Genomic DNA, 5,301 nt, shown 5'->3' with positions numbered 1-5,301 from the left:
CTTTTTACTTTACCTTTATTTTACTTTGCATCTTTATCACAAAAATACCAAAAATATTATCTTATCATATCTATCAGATCTCACTCTCGTAAGTGGCCGTGTAGGGATTGATAACTACTATTCGCGTTGGTTGCGAGGATTTATTTGTATTGTGTAGGTACGAGGGACTCGCGCGTAGCCTCCTACTGGATTGATACCTTGGTTCTCAAAAACTGAGGGAAATACTTACACTACTTTGCTGCATCATCCCTTCCTCTTCGGGGAAAACCAACGCAGTGCTCAAGAGGTAGCAGTGGTCGTCATGATGGTCTTTGAGGGATGCTTGGCCTTGGTCATCTTTCCAGCTTCACAAGCTCTGCATAAGTGATCTTTGAGGAATTTGACATTTTCAATGCCAATGACATGCTTCTTCTTCGCGAGCGTGTGCAGATTCCTCATGCCAGCATGACCAAGTCGTCGATGCCATAGCCAGCCTTCTGAAGCTTTTGCATGTAGACATGTAGCAGGTTGTGGTCCTGTAGAGAAATCAACAATATACAAATCTCCTCTCCTAAGACTTCGAAGACTTTGGAATTGTCAGCTTCCTTGATCACAACACAACGATACTTGCCAAAGACAACAACCATATCAAGATCACAAAGCATTGAGACAGACATGAGGTTGAACCCTAAGGACTCGACAAGCATGACTTTGTCCATGTGTCGATCCTTTGAGATTGCAACCTTACCTAAACCCAATACCTTACTTTTGCCTTTGTCAGCATAGGTGATATGCTTCAGATGTGATGGATATAAAGCAGAGTCCATCAATAATTAAGCTCCTGTCACCAGTCATGTGATTTGTACATCCACTATCGAGGACCCACTCAGTGGCTTTGACACTACAAGAATCCTGTTAATACATGACGGTATAAGTCCGTCATGGACTAGCGTTAAACCGTCAAGGAAGGGCACGCGTGACGGATTTGAAATCCGTCATGTATATCGCGTCATAATTTGACCACAATGCCATCCTTGACGGATATGTGAGACCGTCATGGATTCATGACAGTTTTTTACCGTCATGCATGGCACTTAACTGACATGCTCATAACGGCGTTAACATGTCTTCCATGTCATCATTTGACATGGATCTGACGTGGCAGCCCATAAACTAAGCAGCCCAATTATAATTTCGGCCCATTATTTTTCATTACCTACCGCCATGTAGTAGTCGGCCCAATTGGAATTTCAGCCCATTAAATGTCAAATCAGTCCAAGGCCAACTAATTTTAGCCCTCTAGATTAGCCCAAGTCGCATTTCTCTTGGTCCATGATTTTTTTAATTTAAGCCAATATTTTTTATAGAAAATACATGCTATGTAATTAAATAAAAGGAAATCACCAGAAAAATAACAATTTATGCAAAAGGAAAAAGACCACAAAAACGCAAAATTACACACATGTCCAGACGATACCATGTGCAGGAGCAAAAACACAAGAAACTTCAATCTACAAACAAGTGCCAAACAAGTGCTAGAGAACACCCTATGCTACTTTGCAGCCACTGCCTCCCAACGCTCAACAGACAGCAACCAGGGGTCATTCCCATGCCTTCCCGGACACAGATCCAGCCATCCCCGCCGACATCATCGAAGGAAGTCACCGTATCACCTCAACCTATGCTCCCAAGGACCGGTGCGACGTTGCCTGCACATAGAAAAATTGTAAGACTAACTCAAAAGTATGGGTTTAAGCATGGGTTTTCGTACATACACAAAACTGCACCAAAGGTAAAGTGAACCATGCATGTTAGCTTCAAATAATGGTATTTTTACTGTGACGACAATGCAGCACAAGCTAGCAACCAACAATGTTTTCAGGATAACATAACATCATGTTTGAAATATCAAACAGCAAAAGAAACAAAAGCACGGAAATGGATGATAAAGGTCCCGGTGCATATATTCTTTCCCTTTCTTAATTTCACAACACACATACAGTCGCAATAAAGAGCAAATCAGTTCCATGGTTTGGTTCTACATATAGGTTGGTAAAAAAGAGCTAGTCACTGCAAAAGGGTCCAATCAGTTAGCTAGTCATTCATAAAGTACAATCATGTGAAAAAAGAAAAAGAAGAATAACAAGCGGCCTGCCAATGATGGATATAGTATTATGAGATCTGAGATGTTCATGAAAACAACAGAAAATGATAAAATTGGACCTGATTAAGACCATAGTGAAATCCAATGATGGACAGAAAGGAAATCAATCCTAATATAGCGAGTTCCCTATTGAGTTGAGATGATTACATAGAAACAAATCATGTAACCACCAGCCAGATCAAACATTTATGGATAGGGAGAAAGTGGCAGCTTTCGTGCCGCTACTGTACCTTGGATGCGCAGCATTGGATGGGGATCACGAGCACACAGCCGCACCTGTACCCAGTTCCATGGGACCTTGAGAACATGTACCGATTGTTGGCCGCCGTCCTCCCTGCGGTTTGGCCTCAAGAGATTTCTTCCACCTCTTTAGAAACCAAAAAATGAAATGCAAGATCAGATCACAATTGTACGGATGGAAAAAAATATAGTCAATGTAACCTGTGTGCCAAGTCGAAGGAAAATATAAGAATAAATTGCAATATTTATTTCTCACCAAAAAAATAACAAGAAAAGATATCTAGTCAGTCCAATTTACCAAAATCTGGACAGTAGCATTCTGAGTATTTAAGTGAAGATGTAGCAGGCAATCAAATGAATATATGGTGAAGGTGGATAAAATGAGGCAATCAACAACTTAGGCATGGGGTCCCATTCGTCGATGGAGAGCATCTGCTGCTCCAAATCAAACAAACAAACAAATATGTTTAGCCCACCAAGAACGGGAGCACTAACCAAACAACCCCTATCCAGCAGCAATTTTAGGCAGTGACAGGTCAGCTAGATGAGTTAAAAAGTGAGAAATATGAATATTTTGTGTAAGGTAAACATAAAAACTTTTTTGGTAGGACTAAAGAGCTCTCGAATGTTCTGAAGTGCAAAGAATTAGCTATACTACCCAGTATGACTAGCGTCCGGCAAGCATTGACATGACACGTATGTCATTAACAAAATGATAAAGAGTATCAGGATCATGACGCTTTTACTGAAGTGGAATGTTTGTTCTTTCTGCTTTGTGGCTATTCTAAATAACCCCCTTCAAAACCTGAAGAAGAATAAAAAGCTAGTAAGGAGAAAATGCAGCAAACCAAGATGGCTTGGTCAAACGCTTCAACTAAAATCTAGTTGGGCTGGAATTTAAATGCAGTATGTATACATTGCTTGCACATGTCAAATGAGCGATGAATGGATTATTTTTGCAGCACAGAAAGCAAACACTCTATTCACAACAAAAGAAATTCTGGTTTTACACAGGTAATGGTTAAAGGTTGAAAGTTCAGTGGCACGGCTAATATAACAGTACAAAAAGACGCCAATTGTGGAATCAAATTGGCAACAAGATTTTTTCATACTTGGGCATGGAGAGTTCTATATAAATTGAACCAAGAAAATGGATCAATTTGACCTAAGCAGGACCAACCCGAAACCATGGTAAAAAAAACTTGAAGCTAGCTCGGTTGATAAATTTGTTACGGCTAAAACAAAATAGAAGCAAGGCCTGCACCATCCATCTCTCTCTCTCTCTGAAACCAACTACCCATGCATGTACAAAGTAAACTGGAACCAAGTCCAAGCTACTCCATGGATAGGATAGGATCAGATTGGACCAAAGCAAACTAGTTTGCTAGCTAGGCAGGAGCAGTGGCGGAGCGGGGCAAATTTTAGAATAAGAGCAAAATATACATGAAACATGGCAGCTCGGCTCATCGACAGTCGGTGGCGTGAAACAGTGTGCGACGCTGGCTCGGCGGTTGTGCGACGGTTAGCAGTCCAAACCAAAAATGGAAAAACAAGATTGAGGAATTGCAAGGACTACTTAGTAATCAAATTATCACAGATGAAAAGCATGGAGGCAAGCCGTGGAGACTTTTGACCGACAGAGCTTCACGTATCGGAAGTACGCGCATACAAAATCAATCAAGCTAGCTATGCACCTATGTGATGCGGCACACTAGAACGCTTAGTATTCATGGTTCAAAGAAAATTGCACTTTTGGAAGGGGGGCCATGTCCCAGGCTCCGCGAGTGGGCAGGGGGGAGGTAAACTAAAATGCTGCAAAGAGGAAGGAATGGTATTCATCTTACCACCACGGTGGTGCAGGGGCGCCGGATATGGCTGGCCGTGGCGGATCTGAAGAAACAGTGGGAGAAGGGAGGCCTTACTTGCTCCATTGCGGCGTCCCTGCATCTATTGAGCTGCAGCTGCGTGGCGAAGGAAATCAGGGAAGGAGATCAAATCAAATCGAATAGAAAAGATGGGCAAGGGCTAACCTTGAAGCGCAACCATGTGTGTGCTCACTCAGCTCTCATAGCCTCCATCGATGGATGGTCGATCTGGAAGGGGAGGAAGCAGCCTCCCACGTTGACATCCATAATGGGATCCTTGACGAAGCCCTCTTCTCAGTCATGGGAGAAAGATGGATAGAGAGGGAGAGGACGCCGGTTGTTGCCGTGGTGGATCTGACCGCCGCCTGACCCGCAATAACGGCACCGGCGTCGCGTGCACTAGGTTCGCCTTCAGGGGCGTCCCCGCCTCCGGGAACGAGGCTATCGTCGTGGCAGTTGCGGGATCTGCCCCTAGAAGATGGCCATGGATGGGGAGGTGGCGGCGGCCATGGATGGGGAGGATTGGGGATCTGGAAACAGTGAGACCAGGGGAGTCGGGGCTGACAAAGGAGATGGAAGAAGCCGATCGAGATCTACAGAGGAGTCGGGAAGGATGGAGTTGATTGCTTGCCGTTGGATCACAGAAGAGGAGATGGTCTGGATTTGCAATCCGTGGGACGGCTAGCTCAACCAATCACAACACGGGTTTTCCTTCACGCTGGATTGCCACATCAGTGCCATCCATCCATGACGATCCTAATGGTATATAAGAACAAAAAATATAGGCTTCGTGAGTCGACTCGTGACAGTTTTCGTGACGGCCCCTCTTTATTTGTCATAATGGGGCTACCGGGTTGGGGGGCCATCCTCATGTTGCGTATATGTGACGGATTTTGCGACGAACCTGATAAACCGTCATAATTTGTGACAGTTTTTGGGAACGTCACCAGAAATCTGTCATGGATTAACAGGTTTTTTGTAGTGTGGGTTGATCATCCTGCAGATGAATTAGTGCAACTTACGAACTCATATACTTCATCAGTGAAGAATATG

At 43.7% G+C, this 5,301-nt stretch overlaps 1 long non-coding RNA gene across 1 annotated transcript; it reads right to left on the bottom strand.

Annotated features, from left to right (window-relative positions):
- Nucleotides 1-2,250: 2,250 nt before the first annotated feature.
- LOC125556596 lies at nt 2,251-4,608 on the bottom strand. Its single transcript, XR_007305144.1, has 3 exons — nt 4,414-4,608; nt 4,228-4,344; nt 2,251-2,510 (listed from the first exon to the last, which is right to left on the bottom strand). It is a non-coding gene; the product is annotated as an uncharacterized LOC125556596 (long non-coding RNA).
- Between the last annotated feature and the right edge of the window lie 693 nt (nt 4,609-5,301).

Source organism: Triticum urartu, chromosome 5 (assembly GCF_003073215.2).
Source record: "Triticum urartu cultivar G1812 chromosome 5, Tu2.1, whole genome shotgun sequence".
In the NCBI taxonomy this organism is placed as follows: domain Eukaryota; kingdom Viridiplantae; phylum Streptophyta; class Magnoliopsida; order Poales; family Poaceae; genus Triticum; species Triticum urartu.
This window is presented reverse-complemented; position numbering and strand designations above follow the sequence as displayed.